Genomic DNA, 21,469 nt, shown 5'->3' with positions numbered 1-21,469 from the left:
TGACTTCCGTTGACCATCGACTCGAGAGATGTGGGACTTATTCTTTTAGCATATCCTCGTAGTACTTATTGGTACGAACGTATAGGCGAAAGCTGTTTGCGAGTCCGGATTATAACGGTATAGTTACGGACGTTCGAAATTGGTTATTCAAGGTTTAGCGTTTATTTAAATTAAATTCCCCCCTTGTGGGGAAAAGCCCAATCAGAATTGGAAGAAAGAAAAGAAAAGGAAAAAAAAAAAAAAGTGGGTTTTCGTCCACCCGCACCCACCGCGGGTGCCCATTTTCCAAGGCCGATTCCGGCCAACTCCGGTGGAGTTTTTCGATGCCACCACCACCATCTTGAAGCTCTCATTCCCCTCTACAAAACCCACCCAAGAACCACCTTGATTAACCATGGTATGGGGCGGTTTGAGGCCACGAAAGTTGACGAAAATCAATGGTGCTCCGGCCACCCTTTTCGATTTTCCGGCAAATCGGCAAAGCAATGGCCGATGCCACCACTTGGGCTTTGTAGCCCATCATCCCAGGAGCAAAACCCAACCAACCTTGACCCCGTTGGACCACCGTAGACGACGAATCGACGTCGGGAAGTTTTAGGCACCCGCCGGCTTCGTGGTCAAAATTGACCATCTTCCGTCCACTTTTGGACTTCATGGCAGGTATGAAAGTTGCTCCACTCACTGAGATCTTCATTTCTGTGAAGTTTGAGAATTTTTGGAAATAGTTGACTTTTCCGGCGAGTCGGGGCGGCCGACCGCCACCCGCGGCGGCGCGTGGCCAGTGGGCCGCCAATGCTATTTTTAGGCTATGTCAAATGTCTTGAATTCAGTTTTGTCATTTGAATGACGTAGGTTGATAGTTGGAATCTAAATTCGTTACGATACGTTACTTGATAAAAATGTGAATCGACGATCCGACCGTTGGATCGTCACCAAAATTGGATACATTATAATACGTAATATTTAAAGATCATAGGAATTTACGGATCGGGAATCCGACTTACGGATCTTCCTGAATTGGATTTGTAAGTTAGTAAGATAAATGTTCACGACCACTTGTTTTAGGCAATTGGCGGAGATCTGACCGTTGGATCGTAATGAAATTTTAATATGTTATTCTAGAAACATATTGTGGATCGTTGGAAGTTGCGGATTGGAAATCTGATATGCGGATCTTCCGGGTCAAGTTATACAGGGTTGCAAACCCAACCGTCGATCTTTGATCGACGGTTGACTTGTGATCAATGGGTCTCAAACTATTTTAGAATGTCGTTGAGGTTGTGTTTTATGTGAATTACGTATTCTTCGGATAAGAGTTCTGAGATGTGATTTGATAATTGGTCACAGGGACCAATCATTCAGGACGCCTCGATGTGTGCGCTAGAGAATCATAGCGTGGACTTCAGGTAAGTGGATCTTTTCCTTTTTATCGTACATATTGTTGAGAGTTCTATCGACACTTTAAAATTGTTTAGGCATATTACTTTCATATATAATTATTGTGAATGCTTGAAGTACCTTTATGAACTACGAATGGCTTGATCCCTATTTAGGGTACGTAGGCAGTCTAACGAGACGTTAGATGCAGCCATAAAATATTTGAGACAAAAGCCTTGCTTGGGAAATTGAGTAATGCGAAGGAAATTGGTAAAGGCAAGTTTTAGTTTTATGAATTAGGTAGCTAAATTAGTGTTAATTGGGTCGTCATGGATAATTATCCCTGAAAATAAGTAGTTTGGGAGTATGACGTTATTGATTGTACACTTCACACCGTATTGTTTATAATTGAGAATGTTACGACATGGTTGAGTGTTAGATTGCATCATGGTATATCAATATGTATATTACTTGCATATAATTATTGGGAATGCTTTCAAGTGCAAAGGTGAACTCAGGACACCCAGGTAAGTTCAGGTGAGTTTATGGTACTAGTTGAATCGATTGCGTTATAGCATGACTACAGTTATGTGTTAGGCAACTTCGATACTGTCGTACTGGTTGCCATGAGTTGCATATGTTACATTGAGATGCATTGAGAGCTCATAAACCTGCACCCCGGTGTTAGTGCTCCCGCCCGTGGCCAGGGCACAGTCCTTCACGTGATGTTCACCTCCCGCACCTTACGCTCACCTTGGATCCAAGGTAGGTGCACAGTCCTGTCGTACAGACCACTTTAGGTGGTTCCGACTCGTAGGTGACCCGCGATTATTCGCCCAGTCTTCACGTGATCGTAGCACTTGAGCGTATTTATTTACACCCAGTCCTGTCGTACAGACCACTTTAGGTGGTTCCGACTCGTGTGCAGGTATACTTATTGAGCTATATGCTAGCCAGGATTGATAAGATATGGATAAATCGTACAGGTCACTATAGGTGACTCCGACTTATATGCTAGCCAGGATTGATAAGATATGGATAAGTCGTACAGGTCACTATAGGTGACTCCGACTTATATGCTAGCCAGGATTGATAAGATATGGATAAGTCGTACAGGTCACTAGAGGTGACTCCGACTTATATGCTAGCCAGGATTGATGAGATATGGATAAGTCGTACAGGTCACTAGAGGTGACTCCGACTTATATGCTAGCCAGGATTGATAAGATATGGATAAGTCGTACAGGTCACTATAGGTGACTCCGACTTATATGCTAGCCAGGATTGATAAGATATGGATAAGTCGTACAGGTCACTAGAGGTGACTCCGACTTATATGCTAGCCATGATTGATGAGATATGGATAAGTCGTACAGGTCACTAGAGGTGACTCCGACTTATCTGCTAGCCATGATTGATGAGATACGGATAAGTTGTACATGTCATTTTAGATGACTTTGACTGATATATCACTTTGTATTGATTTAGTTCATTTGGCCTACTTATTAATGTATGGTGGAGTTAATGGCAAACCGTGGTTTTGGTCATTTCTGAGTATGGTTTGGATATATGTATATATGTTGTACTGCCTTATGGGAAACGATACAGGTTTTACATTTAGGGGCATTACTTTTAGAGAGGTAATAACTTTGGGAAGCTTGGTTTTATTGCTTACTCACACCTTCTGTTTGGTGCCCTCCAGGTTTTAGCTGCTGAGTTTGTATCGACAAGAATCTGTGGCGAATCTAAGTATTGATGGATATTTTTGTGGGTATGATTCTTACCCACATCACTGTACCTTACTTATGCTCTGACATCGCGTGTGAAATGGGTTCGCTCCCACTCGTAGCGCACTCTGGTATTTTGACACTTTTAGATTCAAATTTATTCACTTTTTGTACACTATCACATTTTATGGCTTCGTCACCTTCCAGGTGTCGGCCAGCACAGCTCGATTCAGGGTCCAAGTGGACTTTCTAGGTTGGGGTGTGTCAATTGACATATCAGTTGGAACTTGCTCTTGCCTTTAAATTTGATTACATGGCTTTCCACTTAGGATTTGACATCTCCTTTGGAGATGGTCTTAAAGCATATCCAAATGAGACATCAAATTCAAAACATCAAATTTAAATTGATAGCTAACTTGGCAATTTGACATATTGTCAATATTTTCCTTCCACTCAATATGCCAAAATTTATTGGACACGAAGTGTTACAAGAGCTTCAACTACAAGGCATTCACACAACTCAAGGGTTTAATACCAGTAATCAAAGGAGCACCAAACACATGGATCTTATGACAAAACCAGAAGAATTATTAGCAACTCTTTGGCACTAATACGATCTTACCAAAAAACAATGTTATGCGCAACCAAATATCTATAAATTGAAGCTTTATGTTGGATTCCTCAACGAGGAAATTTGAGTTTTAGAGATTGTGGAGACAACGACAACAACAACAAAGCCTTTTCTCATTAAGTGGGGTTGGCTGTATGAATCCTAGAACGTCATTACGCTCGGTTTTGTGCCACGTCTTCCATTAGATCCAAGTATTCCAAGTCTTTTCTTAGAATCTCTTCCAAAGTCTTCCTAGGTCTTCCTCTACCACTTTGATCTTGAACCTTTGTCTCATAATTGCATCTTCTAATCACAACATCAGTACACCTTCGTTTCACATGTCCAAACCACCGTAACCGATTTTCTGTCATCTTTCCTTCAATTTCAGCTACTCCTATTTTACCTCGGATATCCTCATTCCTAATCTTATCCTTTCTCGTGTGCACACACATCCAATGAAGCATTCTTATCTCTGCTACACTCATTTTATGTACGTGTTGATGCTTCACCGCCAACATTCTGTGCCATAAAGCATTGCTGGCCTTATTGCCGTTCTATAAAATTTTCCCTTGAGCCTTAGTGGCATATGACGATCGCACAACACACCCGATGCACTCTTCCACTTCATCCATCCAGCTTGTATTCTATGATTGAGGTCTCCATCCAACTCTCCATTCTTTTGCAAGATAGATCCTAGGTAGCGAAATCGGTCGCTCTTTAGTACTCCTGACCTCTAATCGTCACCCCTAACCCATTTGAGCCTCCATTCGCACTGAACTTGAACTCCATATACTCTGTCTTTAACTGACTTAGACGAAGACCCTTATATTCCAACACTTCTCTCCAAAGGTTAAGCTTCGCATTTGCTCCTTCCTGAGTTTCATCTATCAACACTACATCGTCTGCGAAAAGCATACACCAAGGATTATCATCTTGAATATGTCCCCTTAGCTCATCCACCTAACTCATCCATTATCAATGCAAAAAAGTAAAGACTTAAAGATGAGCCTTGATGTAACCCTATAGTTATGGGGAAGCTTTCGGTTTGTCCTTCATGAGTTCTTACGGTAGTCCTTACTCCATCATACATATTCTTTATAACTTGGATATATGTTACTCGTACTCCTTTATTCTCTAAAATTCTCCAAAGAATGTCTCTTGGGACCCTATCATACACTTTTTCCAAATCTATAAAGACAATGTGCAAAGATCTTGGGAAAAAAAAAAGATAGTATTTTTGTGAAAACCTGCTAACTAGAAGCAATAACAAACAATCCCAAACAGATATAATGTTCCTGGCAGCATTGTTGGAGGCTTCGATAAATTCTGGAAACACGAAGAAATCCAATTATTTCAGTAAACCCTTCGCCCTGAAGTGAGTAAATTGGTTGATAAAATTAGTACAGAGAAAATATGATGGTTTTATATAAGTCGACGGGGGCAGCAGTGACACAAAAAATTCACCTTTTACAGAACCCAAAATTAAATCTTCAGTTCATATTTCAGAATTATGGCTCCGTCTCTTCAGCCACGAAGTATGTTGAGGAAGAATTCCTTCACACTTATAGAGGATTTTCCCCATGGCGAATGAAACAAATGTATTGAACTGTGGAGCAAATGCACTGAGCGATGCCACCACCTAATCCATAAATGTCAACAAGGGTACCGAAAGGCCTCCATCGGGGACGTGGATGATAAAACCACCACAACATTCCCCTCCTCCTCACTTCAACTCCTTCCTTTTTACCATTGGAATAATCTCCAAATTAGAAATGAGTACTACCACCATGGCCAACAACATGCCATGTAGTTCAAAATTGGGCTTACTTGGGGAGGAAGTCTGGTCACAAGTAAGTGAGAAGATTACTAAGCATAGGGCAAATAATTAGAAAGGTCCAGTCTGCAGAAGTAGCCTACATAATAAGTTAGTAATATTTCAGTTGGATACTACTTTTTTTACAGTCAATAAATTGATCCATCTCAACTAAATTTGTACACTTAAAGTCCTCAAGGTTAAATTCAGTATTGTTTGTGATAGCAAACATGGTTGAATGAATAATATCTAATTCTCTTTTCTGTCGTAGCACTCTAAATTAAATTTTGGTAACTCGAGCGGTTGAGATACGTGATCAGCATAGGGGGCGCTTACCTGCATTCGTGGTTTCGAAGCTGTGACAGGTAACATCATCTGGGAACCTTGCATCCCTTGATGTTGTCCAGAACGTAAATGCAAGGATATCTACTATCTCATCACATATATAATGAGGAGAATTAGTGCACTGGCTAAGGTTACATCTAATGGGGCATTGAGACCAGAAAATTAGTAAATAAATCCTGATAATTATAAGTTTTATAGAAAAACACTTCAAGAAATCTCGAGAAATACATAGCTCTTGGTATCCTCCATTTGAGAAATTCTTATGTGCCTCGTCACGAGTGATGCTTCCGTCCCTATTGGTGTCTATATCCATAAATATTGTTGCATTGTTTTGAACTTCAGATTTGTTCATCCTTGGCCAGGAAAGCTCTGAATTATCTGGAAGCAGATTTGGCTGGGAAATTAATTTGTGGGGCTGGAATTTTTGGAGCACCAGGACCATTCATGGCTGCCATGACAATCTCCGACATTAGTTATGTTGGAAATGTGTCTTAAAGCTCAATTAAGAGGTGATACTTTTATATATTTTCATGTCACTTTCATATCTTTTGGGATTTCGTCATTTCGCAATTGAATAATTATAATACTTCTATATCCTATGAGATTAATTATATAGAGAATGTGGATATTCAATAACCTTTCATTATTTCAACTGTATAGACCTTCCAATATAACCTCCACTTTTAGGGAGTTAATTTTGTATCTTATAGCTATGTAACTACGTACTCAGGTGTACATTATATAAATCATTTGCTAACACTTTAAATTGTCTAATTGGGATGTCTATTCTTGTAGACATGTAATAATGATAATGTCACTTTAATTTTTCCAGTAAAAGTATCTCGCCATTTGAATTGTGATCTTCTGGATTGCATTATCTTCCATCCTTATTTTGGAATACAAAAATCTCTTGGCGAGACAATGGTACATTCATAATTATTCACGTTGTTCTTCAAGAACAACTTTTCTTCCAATAACGATGGGAAAATTGATCTCACAGATCTATCACTATTTGTTTGATAAACAATTTCTTAAGTATTCTCCTTCATGGACGTTTGGTAAAAACATGATAGTGAAATAATAATGCAGAATCTTCATGCTTACTTAATGGATGTCCATATGAGTTCTTACTTGTATATCGTAACATAAATATTATGATCTCAAAAACGAGTCAAAGGTAAAATTTTCATGTCATATCAACACATTATATCGTTAAATTAACTTCAAGTTTCCAATAGTAAGGAGCTCAAACATAATTCTAAGAAGCAACTTATAATGAAAATAATTCTAACATTAAGGGATAATTATCGGTTACGTTCAATCTCGACATGCGTATATAGAAATATATAGGTCATGTTCTTCTAATGCATATTGTTAACACTCAAAAATAGAAGCGTCGACAAGGGCTAGCATGGTCAACCCTTGATGAGCTTGGGATTAACACTTCAAAGATATGACAATAAGGTTTAAGTGGTTCACCCTAAAAAATTAGGATACGTCAACTGTAGTGTATATATATTTGAAATGGATTAGAAGGAGTGCTCTGTAATAGTGTAATATGTTTTTTTTTCCCTCTTGTGTGTCTGACTGGTTATAAGAGGTATTAATCCCTCTTATAAAGGCCCTCCGTAAGCCCCAAAAGTCATGGGCTCTCAAGTACTTCACTACTCTAGCATTAAATGAACTAAATGTGTAGACACAACTTGCTAGCTACTCCTTCATTCTTCAGTCGACACGTAGAGATGAAGTGATGTTTGCTCAGGTCTAATTGCATGGTTTCCTCGGCCAACACATATAAAGCGCCTTGCTCGGCCCTGAAGGGTGGAGGAAACCCCCGCCCGAGTGTTGGGTGTAACAACCTTTATGTTCTTTCATAGGATTCTACTCTTGTTGATGGCTAACAAGTGGTTTGGGGTTGGTGTCTGAGTAGGCTTGTCTCTATATCTTCGTGCTATAAAGTTGTTAGTTTGTCAACTTACTTCACGCAGTCGGAAAGTATTTTCTAAATAAGCTCTCAGCTTTTTTGCTGATAATTAATCCAGACCGATAAGCGGTCATCTATAGAGGTCAGTACTCATTTCTTTGGTTCTATTGGGCTGACTTATAAGCCCACTGACTTGGTATTCTTTTCCTTCGCTGGGTCTTCTCCAATCTAAGGCCATCTCCAACTGAAGGATGGTCAAATCCCTACGTTTAGCCCTATAGCCATGCAAGAAATTATATTTTAATGAACAATGCTAGGCCATATTTTATACCATCTCCAACCAAGGCGCCAAAGGGCCATAGGCCAAACATAGCCCTTTGACAAAAAATCATCTCCAACCGAGGGGGCCAAAGAGTCATAAGCCAAACCTAATTTATTATTTTAATTGAATTAATATAGTTAATTAAATTAAACTGCCATATTAAAATAAAATTTTCAGACATATTGGAAGATTATTGAAAGAGGTGGCCATTTGAAAATTATTGAAAAAGTTAAAGGAAAAATTATTGGAAGAGAATAGAATGTGAAGAATTGAAATAAAATGAGGTAAGATAGTATGGAATGGTGAAAAAGTATGTGAGAAATGGTGTAGGAAAAAAAATTAGAATTTTTTCTTAAAAAAAAAATGTGTTGGGCTCATCGGGCTGGCTGGAAATGACTAGTCAGCTGGCTTGAATTGGTGTTTTTGGCTTGGTGGGGCCCACAAGCCCTTTGGCCTAGCCCTCAGTTAGAGACGATTTTCGTGTCATTTCAAGCTATTTTTAGTCCTATGGCTCTTTGGTCGGGTTGGTTGGAGATGGCTTAACAGTCTGCGTTAACTCTTTCGTGAATTTCTTTAAGGACTTATTCTCCCTTCTCGGGCGTTATGCACCATAGATAGGGCAAAGAGAGTCCTTTTTTGTAGAGTTTATTATTGATGATAATGTACTTAGCTGCTCATAGTCGTAGACTTCGAGATTCATGCTTGTCATTTTGAAAAGACCCATGAAGTATGTAGTCAAATATTGGAGTCATCTAATCAGTGAGCACCGGTCAACATCATACTTGACCAATCCCGAAACTATCAAGAACCAGTTAACGTCATACCTTCAAGAACCCACTGAGGGGTTCATGCTGAGGCACCCTTACCGAAGCATAAGAGTTTCCTTCCAACCAGGAGGCTAATCACAGCACGACACATGTCAACATCAGAATAAAGCTCATAGAGTCCCACATCGACCGTGGACAGAAGTTGGAGACTCTCCTCAACTATAAATGTGACCATTCTCCTACAATTAGTTCCGAATGTCATTATTGTACTTAAACTAGTCATTAGTACCTACTAATGATGATTATGCTTAAACCTATGTATTTGTGTAAACCCTTCACTATTAATGAGAACTCATTTACTCTGTAGACGTAGCCAAACTTAAGGTGAACCATATACATCTTGTGTTTGCTTCCATATCTTTATCTCTTTACATATTATCCTCACTAGTGACAGAAACAACTGAGCGAAGGTCACAAACTTGACACTTTACGTTGTTCCAAAGTCTTCACTGATTTTGTGCATCAACATTTGGCGCCATCTGTGGGAAAAGACACTTATTCCTACTCTCTTCGGCTTTGTTAATCTGGTTTCCATCATTCGTACACTCTCATTTGACCAGGCATCTCTTTCCAACATGGGGAGCTAAGGAAGTGACATCACACAGAACGACACTTCATTCGTGCCTAGTGTGAGGCAGCAAAGGAAGGAACGAAAAAAGTTTTCTCTTCAAGCTAAAGTCGAAGAACTGGAGGCTTAGAATAACAAGATGGTAATGAAAAATGAGATCCTTCGGGAGCAGTATGAGAAGCTCTTCGAGATGCTCCACGAGGCTAGGCATACTCAGTCACACGAGCCCATTGGCCTTGTGGACGTCAACCATTACCTGGGTACTCCCCAACACGGAGGGTCATTGGTCTTCAACATGGATATACCTTATGAGGAGTGAGCTACTTATCAATATGTTGATCAACGTGAGACTTCTCTCAACCCGGCTGCTTCGACCCAAAGCAAAAGAGGTAGAGGGAGACACCTTCTTGCAGAGGGAGCGGAAGGATGGAAAACTATTTATCGTGACTGTCGAGACTTTCTAAGGCAACGTCGAGAGAACCCCATCCACATAAGCTCAAAGATCAATGACCCAAGGGTTTTTGAAAGACTCGGTCCTCTACCACGGCTCAGGCTAGTTACCAATCTAGGGAATGAGTGACAAGTCTTAGAGGAACATGAGGGTATATGGGACTCAGAGGTCTTTCGACAAACACGCCCTAAAAGCCAGTACGGTGAATCCAAGGAAAAACCACATGCCCTTGATCAAACTTCCTTACTTCCAAGAGGTGATGGAAACTTACGAAAGAAGGCTCCAGTAGTACATGACTCAACTCATGACCCATTTGTCCTATAGCTCCTTGAGGAAGTAAACAAGTTGAAGGCCGAACGTCAGGCCGAGATACTTAACTGGAATCAACCAAGGCCTGACCCTCTTACAAGGAGGATCTTTTGCAACCTTCTATAATGAAAAACTAAACATAAACTTAGCTTACAATTGTATACTGGGATGGAAGATCCAATTGAGCATATCCATGTCTGTGAATTTACCATGGCATACCGAAGACATAATTAAGGAACGATGTCTTATATTCCCCTCAACTCTCTTTGGTGGAGCTCTCAATTGGTATTGTTGTTTTCAACCTAATACTGAGGATTCCTTCGCTGAGCTAAGAAAACTCTTTGTGGCTTAACACATCTTCTAAGTTGATCGCTTACACTCCGCTGATGAGTTATACACCATTCGTCAGAAGTCGGATAAGTTATTGAGTGAATATGATGGTCGCTTCAGTCACGAAATGATCAAACGGCACTCAGAGCCTTCATGGTAGGCATGCATGAATTCTTTTTCAAGTACATGATCAATGTTAACACTTGGAAGACTTACTCTGAGGTGATGATACAAGCTTACAATCATGCCTTTGACGAGGCAATGACATACCAAGGGAACCCTTATATGATTAACCCGTACTAATAAGTAAGGAGTGGAAGTCAAGTTCTACCAAGTGAGAAGGTTTTGGCCATCCAGACATCTATTGCATCCTCTTCTACCTCACTTAGCTACCCGCCAAGTCACCAAATATATTCGTTTATTAGCAAGAGAAATGATTTTTACTCTTAACAAGCTCATTACAACAAGAGGGATAAAGGTTCATATCAAGACAACCAGAGGTGAACGTACCTTCAACTATTATGACCATGAGGTCAAGCCTTACTCTTTCAAAATAGGGGACTAGGTGCTAAAGGAAATGCTTTTACAAGAAGGCATACGCATTACAAATGTTTTAACCTTCAACCATTTGAGATCTTTTGTAAAACAAGCCATTCGACAAATATTTAATGAAGAGGGAATTCAATCAACTTCATCGGAGTCTTTTACATTCCTAGCATTGGAACAATTGGTCTACGCTGACCTACCTTTATACTTTAACTCAGAGCTTTAACATGCGTATTTGACATAAAGTAAGTGAAACTAAGTGTTACAACCAACATGGTTCACATATATAAACAATGGATTCCTTCATGCATAGCAAAACATTCATAAGCATCACTCATGTCAATCAACATAAACATCATACATTTCAACACCTTCATATATAAGCCAACTGAGCTTCGAAGTGGTGTCAACATGCATTTTACCATTCAACACTTGCTACAATGTGCCTCGGCAACTTGCCTTTATTCTCACCAACTAGGTGATGAAAGAACTCACCTTCATATCACCAACCAAGTGATGAAGAGTACAACCCATACTCTAATATCCTTCAATAACTTGCCACTTTTTCCACCAACTAGGTGATAAAGGCACTCATCTTTGTATCACCAACTAGGTGATGAAAAGTACAATCAATACTCTAAGAAACAATTTTGAGTTTCGGTAGCTTGCCACTCTTCTTATCAACCAGGTTATGAAGGAACTCCCTTCGTATCACCAACCAGGTGATGAAGAGCACAACCGATACTCTAATAAACAATGTTGAGATTCGGCAACTTGCCACTCTTCTCACCAACTAAGTGATGAAGGAACTCACCTTTGTATCACCAACTAGGTGATGAAAGATACAACTAGTACTTTAGTAAACATTTTTGCCTCAGTAACTCACCACTCTCCTTACCAACTAGGTGATGAAGGAACTCACATTCGTATCACCAACCAGGTGGTGGAAGATACAACTAGTACTTTAATAAACATTTTTACCTCGGCAACTCACCGCTCTTCTTACCAAACGGATGATGAAAGAACTTACCTTCTTTTCACCAACTAGGGAAGAACTCAACAAAGCAGTCGAAAATCCTACACCTGTGAATTCTTAGCATTCATAAGCAGTCAAAATTATCAAGCCTTACAACTCGGAAAAGGCATATGCAAACTTAACAAGCTTTCCACACTCTTGCTCAAAAGTGTGGAAGCAAAATCGTATTTTGTGGTTTAACAAACCTCCAATAACTATAACATTTAGAATGCCTTCCACACTCTTACTCAAGAGTGGAGAAGCAAAATCTATTTATATGGTTCCTCTGAACTTTCAACTACTACAACATGTAGATTGCCTTCCACACTCTTGCTCAAGAGTGTGGAAGCAAAATCTATATATGTGGTCTCTTCCACATTTTCTTGTCCTTAGTTCACAAAAAAAAAAAAAAAAAAATCTCTGTTAAAAAAAAAAAAAAAAAATCTGAAATTAATTAATTAATTATTAATTATGACATGTGAAGAAGGCTAACAAAGCTTCAACACATAAGAGATAACTACAACATATAGATTGCCTTCCACACCCAAGGGAGAAAGCTTTCCACACTCTTGAACGGAGAGCTTCCCATACCCAAGGGAGAGAGCTTTCCACACTCTTGAAAGGAGAAAGTTTCCCGCACCCAAGGGGGTGAGCTTTCCAGACCCTTGAAGGGAGAGAGCTTCCCACACCTTTGAAGGGAGAGAGCTTTCCACATCCAAGGGGGTGAGCTTTCCACACCCTTCAAGGGAGAGAGCTTCCCACCCCCAAGGGAGAGAGCTTCCCGTACCCAAGGGTTTGAGCTTCCCGTACAAGGGAGTGACCTTTCCATACCCTTGAAGGGAGAGAACTTCCCACACCTAAGGGGGTGACCTTTCCATACCCTTGAAGGGAGAGAGCTTCCCACACCCAAGGGAGGGAGCTTCCCACCCCCTTGAAGGGAAAAAGCCTTCACACACTTTGAGGAAGGAAGCCTCCCACACCTTGAAAGGAGGAAGCTTCACACTTTGCCTAACTACAAAAAATTCAAAAAGCCTTCCACACTCTTGCTCAAGAGTGTGGAAGCAAAATCTATTTGTGGTTCAAAAAAGCTTCAATTGAAAGCTTCAACAAAAAATTCAAAAACCCTTCCACACTTTTGCTCAAGAGTGTGGACGCAAAATCTATTTATGTGGTTTTAAAAAAGCTTCATCCTAAAAGCTTCACCTACAAAGCTTCAATCAAAAAGCTTCACCTACAAAGCTTCAACCTAAAAGCTTCACCTACAAAGTTTCAACATACAAGCTTCACCTACAAAACTTCAACTTACAAGCTTCACCTACAAAGTTTCAACCTACAAGCTTCACCTACAAAACTTCAACTTACAAGCTTCACCTACAAAGTTTCAACCTAAAAGCTTCACCTACAAAGTTTCAACCTAAAAGATTCACCTACAAAGTTTCAACATACAAGCTTCACCTACAAAACTTCAACTTACAAGCTTCACCTACAAAGTTTCAACCTAAAAGCTTCACCTACAAAGCTTCAACCTAAAAGCTTCACCTACAAAACTTCAACCTAAAAGCTTCACTTACAAAGCTTCAACATACAAGCTTCACCTACAAAGCTTCAACATACAATCTTCACTTACAAAGCTTCAACCAAAAAGCTTCACCTACAAAGCTTCAACCCAAAAACTTCAACCAAAAAGCTTCAACTATAAAGCTTCAACATAAAAAGCTTCACCTACAAAGCTTCAACATACAAGCTTCAACTTATGGTGTCCTAGAAATAACTTCAACTATTCAAGCTATTTGCCCAAAAAGCTTCAACCTAAAAGCTTCACCTACAAAGCTTCAACTAAAAAGCTTCACCTACAAATCTTAACAAAAAAAGAAAGACTACTACATGTAGAAAGCTTCACACACTCTTGATTAAGATAATGTGAAGCAAAATCAATTTATGGTGTCCTAGAAATAACTTCAACTAGCAACACGCCTTGGCTACTAGCAAGACACCTCTTTCGGCAACTCTCCTTGCCCGGAGACTTGGGGGACTCCTACTATATGCTACTACATTTCGGTATTTAGAAATTTTGTGATTACTCAACGACTTGGATTTTGCAAGTCCCCAATCGAGAAACTTTAATCACTCAGGAACTTAAGGGAGCATTGTTTGTACCATACTTGACCAATTCCGAAACTACCAAGCACCGGTCAACGTCATACCTTCAAGAACACACTGAAGGGTTCATGTTGAGGCACCCTTGCATAAGCACAAGAGTTTCCCTCCAACTAGGAGGCCAATCACAGCACGACACATGTCAACATTAGAATAAAGCTCACAGAGTCCCACATCAACCGCAGAGTCAACATTAGAATAAAGCTCATAAAGTCCCATATCAACCGCAAATAGAAGCTGGAGACTCTCCTCAACTATAAAAGGTGACCATTCTCCTATAATTAATCCCGAATATCATTATTGTAGTTAAACTAGTCATTAGTACCCACTAATGATGATTATACTTGAACCTATGTATTTGTGTAAACCCTTCACTATTAATGAGAACTCCTCTACTCCGTGGACGTAGCCAAACTTAGGGTGAACCATGTAAATCTTGTGTTTTGCTTCCCTATCTCTATCTCTTTACATATTATCCTCATTAGTGACCGGAGCAACCAAGCGAAGGTCGCAAATTTGACACTTTACGTTGTTCCAAAGTCTTCATTGATTTTGTGCATCAACAGGAGTCATCTAATCATTTGACTCTTCAATCTCCATCATCGAGGTTGCATAATACTTGGCTTGTCCAGGTGCTCAGTCAATATCGACCTCTTATCCCAAGAACTGTTTGACCAATGCACTTGCTACTTTAACATATGCCCCTATGCTCTCGTCTAGGAAGTGGAACTTTTCATTTATTTGGTTCACTATTAATTATGAGTCGCTGTGAACCCTGACATGCTCAGCCTCTAGCTCCAGAGTGAGATGTAATCCTGCTAAAAATGCCCCATATTCTGCCTCGTTGTTTAACTAGGAATTTGAACCGTAGAGTGTTTCAAGTAGAAAAACCCGTTCCGTAAACATTCTGGTTCGATGACCCATCTATGAATAAGCTTTATTGCCAGGTAGTAGTATATCCAGGGTGATTCTCCTGCTTGTGGAAGTGCTCGGATCATTCAACATGTTTTTGCTTTTGCTTTTGCTTTTGCTTGACAGTGTTGTTGGAACCAAATTTGCACACCACCGCGTGTGGAGGAAGTGCATAAACTCGAGCAACTTGCAAAACAATAAACAATCTGGAGCAAGCTTAGGACGAGAGTGGGGTGTTCTGGCCAAGGGCTCTCTAAGGATCAAGTTAGTGAATTATTTTGGACTCAAGCAGTGGGCTAGAGAATTCAAGTATAAAGATTGTGCTACTAGAGATGAATCTTAGATGTGTGTATTTATACCGCTGGGAAATGGATGTTTTTAGGATAGAATATTTGTTATAAGCCAGGAGAATCCTGGAGGATTTGTAGAAGTAGACATTGCACCTTTTTAGGATAGAATACTTGTGGCGCACGCCTATTCGTAGATTGTAGGAACTCCAAGACTTACAATTAAGGATTTGATTATGTCTATATCCGTATTAGATCTCATGTCTCGCCTATAGCCTGGAAGTAGGTGATAGTGGCATCGCTATTCTATTTGATACAGCTTCGCTTGGAGTTGGTGAGTCCATGACCGGATTTATGGGGTAATGGTGTGAATAATTAGACTGCTAACAAATAACAAATCTAAACACTAATTTAAACCTCACAAGTATACGATTCAAATAAGATGGTATAATGACAAGCAAAGGTCAATCCCATAGAGACGAGATTAATTTACGCAAAAATAATAACTATCAACTCAAAAGTATAACAAATGACTGTTTTTGTTTTATTTTCGTAATATGACTCAATTAAAAACTAAAGCATTAAACTAAAAATCACAATTTTGTTGATTGATAAGCAAACAAGAAAACCGACGAAAGAAAATAGTAAAAGAAAGAAATAAAACATGACAATGAATGAATGATTGTAATGAATTAGGATTGTAATCTATGGATGGTGAGCCTAAGGTTTCAGAATCCACACTCCTTCATACGTTTCTCAAATCAATGCTTTGTTAATACAATTCCAAATTCAATTGTTGAAGTTTACCTACAAAAATGTTTTGTGAACATGAGGAACTAAGCCTTTTGGCTAGGGGGCTACTCAATACCATGATTATGCTTGCAAGATGAATTGATTACATCCAATTGTTATTTCATAATTTGTGAATTCAATTTGCTTAACTGTTTGATTGATAACTCATTCTTGTATGTTGATTAAGGTGGCCACTTAGTTTTTCATGCAGGGATTTGAAGCTAAAATATAAGGGAATTTCACCTAATAGTTATAACCTTATATTTGCTAGTAGTGGAGGTCGTTTATCGACGATCGCGTTAAGTGAATTCTTGGCAAAAGTTTCATGCTTTTCATAGTAACAATTGCCTCGTCAATACTTATAGTTTTCATGAAACTTAATGATCTTTGATTGTACCTTTATTGTGCTTTTCACGTAAGGGACTTTTAGAGAATGTTTTGAGTTGTTGTATGCGCATTCCCATCCAATTCAATAACTTAAGGAAAACTTGAAAGTTAAAAAAGTGCTGTTCACGGTTAACTTGGGCTATTGAGTTTCATGATTTATTGAAAGAAGCAATTGGAAATCAATTTGAATGCAAGTGTGTCATGTGTGGAGAAGAACCCTCTAGTTAGCCCATCATTCATCAATTCACCTAATTTAGTCTAAAGAATCTGTTTTCTTTGTCCTTGTCTTAATTTACTTAATTTTCGTCAAAACCAATTCCCCCATTAATTTAAAGTGTTAGATTAGTTAGAAATCAATTTAGTTGATGTTTTTAAGTGTTTTGAGTCAAGTGATAACTTAATTTCGTCCAGATTTGAGTATAGTGTTCAAAACTGCCCAGAAAGTGTTTTTAAGGCAGTTTTGAGTGTTTGTTTGCTGTTTTGAGTCTTTTGGTTTGTTTTGGTGTTTTATAGTTTAGTTTTGCATTCTTTGAGTCTAGTTTAGTGTTTAAACTTTGTTTTACGATTTTGAGTCAGTTTAGAGTGTTTAACAATCCCTCCTAATCCCCGGTTTAAGAACGATCCCTACTTACATATCTACTACAATTGTCAACAAGAGGGTTTAATTTGTGTGTTAAGTAATTTTCACACCAGAATCCTAATCACATCCCAACACTCTCCAACTATTTCTTAGAGTCCTAAAATAATTCAAAATGCCTAATCCATTTCCTCCTTGGATTCAGTCATGGCTTATATAAATATAAAGTGTTTTGCAACGTTTGACAAGTGTGCTGCGCCTACAATTCATCCATTGAAGTTGTTGGAATTTTCAGAGTTCTTTCTATCTTTGTTTTAAGTTTCAATGTTTATTTTAGATTGCTTTTCAACTATGGTGAACATGTGCAACTAAATTTCTTTTTAATTAGAGATGAATTCGAGGCCATGATCTTATGTTTTATATAAATTGATTACATCCAGTTATTGTTTCATAAAACATGAATTCGATTTACTTATCTACTTATAGAAAAATTATTTTTGTATGTGTAAGAATTTGAGTAGACATAATCATTATTTTGATAGAAGTGTACTGATTAAGTTAATGGAGTTTTATAACGGTGGGTTATATGAAACATTCAAAACAATAATGTAGTGGACTTATTGCACTTAATTATGAGTTATTGAGAAACCTACTGTTTTCCTAATAGGTGGATATCAATAGGCTTTATGTGACTATAAAAATGTTGGTCTCTGCTATCCAAATATAAGCTTAAAAGTGTGTTGAGTCCTATTGAAAGCATAAGCATCCAGTTTTGTGAGAGTAGAAGACTATCTTTATTTCGAGCGTCATGTCTTCTTCATCCTCAGGTGTGTGATTAATTTTTGTGTGTTAGCATTGACTTTGGTTAATTGTGATTCTATGTGTTAGTTGATAATCAGGTATGTAAGCTATTTTTACATGAAAAGAATTAAGCCCTGGAAATTGATAACCACTTGACGTGGCGATTGGGCCATATTTCTGTAGAAAGAATTAAGCCCAGAAAAAGTCCCCTGAGGTTACCTATTTCCAGGCCTGCATCTCTGCTGCAAATATTGAAGAAATTGAATGCAAGTTTGGTCAAAGGCTGGAATATGGGTGTGTGGATACGTCAGCTAGAATAATGTGTGGAGCAAGTGTGTGGATACGTCAACTAAATAATGTGTGGAGCAAGTGTGTGGATACGTCAACTAGAATAATGTGTGGAGAGCAACTTAGAATGAACCAGGTGGTGAGCCATATATGGATGGAAAGCTTTGAGTGTCTAGTTTTTGTAGAATTTTACGGTTCGTGATTCCGAGGTCTGAAGAAGAAATTATTCAATTTTTGGTGACTGCTGCTCAGTTAGAGATTTTACTCGGGTTGTGCTGATACTATGGTGTAGGACATGACTGACTTGTACGACAACAATGCTTTCGAGTTACTAGTCGATGCTATTGAGGTATGTTACACGTGTGCTAACCATGTGGGCTAAAAATATGTTTACTTATTTTAATTGGGTTTACTTCAATGTGTTTGGGAGTCCAATTGAAATTAGGTTGAGACTAGTAAGGAAAGCCGAAGGTTGTGGCTGTTTGGGAACAAAAAGAGAGAAGTTGCTGCAATTCCAGGAGGTTGGAAAAGCTGCGTCTTGAATTTCTTTGTTGTATTTCTTATTTCATCATGATCATAATTACAATGTACAACCACCATATATAGGAGAAGACCTTCCTTGATTTACGCCACAACTGATGGCTTAGGGAAGGCAAAACAACCACACCTTAAATTAGGGCATTGGCACTATGATTGAGGGGAGATGACAACATAGACTCCTATACAAAGGAACCAGACTATTAACCACCTGGGGAACAACCAATACTCGGGAGGAAACAAGCTTGAGCAGTTGACAAAAGCCCTTAATACCTGATGACACGGAAACCATCCTAATATCTAGGAAACCCTAATAACCACTTGACTACTTCCAATACTCCCCCTCAAGCTAGATCCAGGAGGTTTATGAAGCCAAGCTTGGACAGAAGACGTTGAAACTGATGCGAGGCCAAGGGCTTGGTGAAGATGTCGGCCAGTTGGTCAATGCTTCGGGTATAATGTGTCTGAATCACCCGTGACTGAACTTGTTCCCGAATGTAGTGGCAATCAACTTCAATGTGTTTCGTCCTCTCGTGAAACACTGGGTTGGATGCAATATGCATTGCGGCCTGGTTATCACAAAATAAGGACATAGGGAGTGTGGTTAGTTCCCCCAAATCACATAGAAGACCCTTCAGCCATATCAATTCACACGCAGTTGAAGCCATGACACGATACTCGGCCTCTGCACTTGATCTGGCGATGACAGTTTGCTTTTTACTCTTCCAGGTGACGAAGTTTCCACCTACAAAGGTGCAATAGCCAGTAGTGGACTTACGATCGATGGCGTTGCCTGCCCAATCAGCATCGCAATACCCCATGATTTGGGTATTTTCATTCTTCTTCATGATGATACCACGACCCACTGAACCTTTCAAGTAAAGTAGGATCCTTTTGACAAGATTCAGATGTTCGAGTGTTGGGGATTGCATGAATTGGCTCACGATACTCACAGAATGGGTGATGTCGGGTCTGGTGATGGTTAGATAAATCAACTTACCCACCACCCTCTGATAATAGCTTATATCCGTGAGTGGCGTGCCATCCAAGTTAGGTTTGATTTTGCTGTCGAGAGGGGTAATGGTAGGTTTCGCATCGATCATGTTAGCTTCCTTGAGTAAGTCCAGGACATACTTCCGTTGGTTAAGGAATAGTCCTTTGTGAGAGGTTGCCATTTCTATACCAAGGAAGTACTTCAAGATTCCAAGGTCTTTAATTGCAAACCTTTGTCTAAGAGATTGTTTTAGGTTGCATATCTCGTCAGGATTATCCCCCGTGATTATCAGGTCATCAACATAGATCAGTACAACCAGTTTGCCCACAGCTCCAGTGCTAACAAAGAGTGAGGAATCTGCATTGCTACTTTTGAAACCAACGCTGATGAGCACTGAGCTTAACTTGGCATACCAAGATCGGGGAGACTGCTTCAGCCCATAGATAGATTTGTGCAGTTTGCACACTAAGTCAGGTTCATTGCTTTGGGGATGCCCTGGTGGCAACTTCATATAAACTTCTTCTTTGAGATCGCCGTGCAAGAATGCATTTTTTACGTCCATTTGGTACATAGACCACCCCTTGTTTATAGCCACAGACAATAGAACCCTAACGGAGTTCATTTTTGCCACAGGTGCAAATGTTTCTTTGTAGTCCACCTCGAACGTTTGAGTGAATCCCCGAGCCACCAACCGTGCTTTGTGTCTCTCAATCGATCCATCTGAATTGAATTTGAACTTGTAGATCCATTTACAGCCCACGACTTTCTTGCCTTTTGGAAGTTTGGTGATGCTCCTGGTTTTGTGTTGGTCTAGGGCTTGAAGTTCTTCATTCATTGCTTTCTTCCACACTCCTTGGCTGTTAACATCATCAAAACTCTGAGGTTCACTATATCGTGAAATGCTGCTTAGGTAGGATGCATGGTCCTGTGTCACTCTTTTGTACGTCACATAGTTGGAGATGGGATGTGTGGGTTTGTAGGTGACAAAGTCTTGAAATCTTGTGGGAAGTTGTCTCGCGCGCATTGGATTTCGGCGTGGAGCAGGAGTAGTTGTCTCACATCCATTGACACTTTGAATTTCATCGTGAGTATCATCTTGGTTGTCCCCACCTTCGTGCAGTGTATCTCCTGAAGTGCTGCCGTCAATGTCACCATCAGTGATTCCATGGTTGTGACCTTGTTCTGATGAGGCTTCAAGCTCGATTCTTGGCAGTGGGAACACATCTAATATACTACTATCCCCTTGGCTTGTTATTTCACATTGTTTGCCAAAAAAAAGGGTTAGTTTCATGGAATTGAACATCTTTGGACACAAGTAATCTCCTCAGTTAGGGATTATAACACTTATATCCCTTTTGTGAAGAAGAGTAACCAAGAAAAATACATTTAGCAGCTCTGGGATCTAATTTGTCTCGGTGATGAGATTGAATGTGGACAAAGCATATGCAGCCAAAAACTCTAAGGTGTGAGAGGTCGATCTTGCTTCCTTTTGATAACCTCAAGAGGAGACTTGAACTCCAAGACTCGGCTGGGGAGTCTATTGATGATATAGGCAGCTACCATAACCCCTTGA

The 21,469-nt window shown here is 39.5% G+C and overlaps 1 long non-coding RNA gene across 1 annotated transcript; it reads left to right on the top strand.

Annotated features, from left to right (window-relative positions):
- Window positions 1–211: 211 nt before the first annotated feature.
- LOC148696980 (uncharacterized) lies at window positions 212–3,396 on the top strand. Its single transcript, XR_015962987.1, has 3 exons — window positions 212–660; window positions 1,348–1,406; window positions 3,080–3,396. It is a non-coding gene; the product is annotated as an uncharacterized LOC148696980 (long non-coding RNA).
- The last annotated feature ends 18,073 nt before the right edge of the window (window positions 3,397–21,469 follow it).

Source organism: Pyrus communis, chromosome 5 (assembly GCF_041283825.1).
Source record: "Pyrus communis isolate YQ-2024b chromosome 5, ASM4128382v1, whole genome shotgun sequence".
Classification (NCBI taxonomy): domain Eukaryota; kingdom Viridiplantae; phylum Streptophyta; class Magnoliopsida; order Rosales; family Rosaceae; genus Pyrus; species Pyrus communis.
The sequence above is the reverse complement of the archived record's forward strand: the minus strand, read 5'-3'. Positions and strand labels throughout refer to the sequence as shown.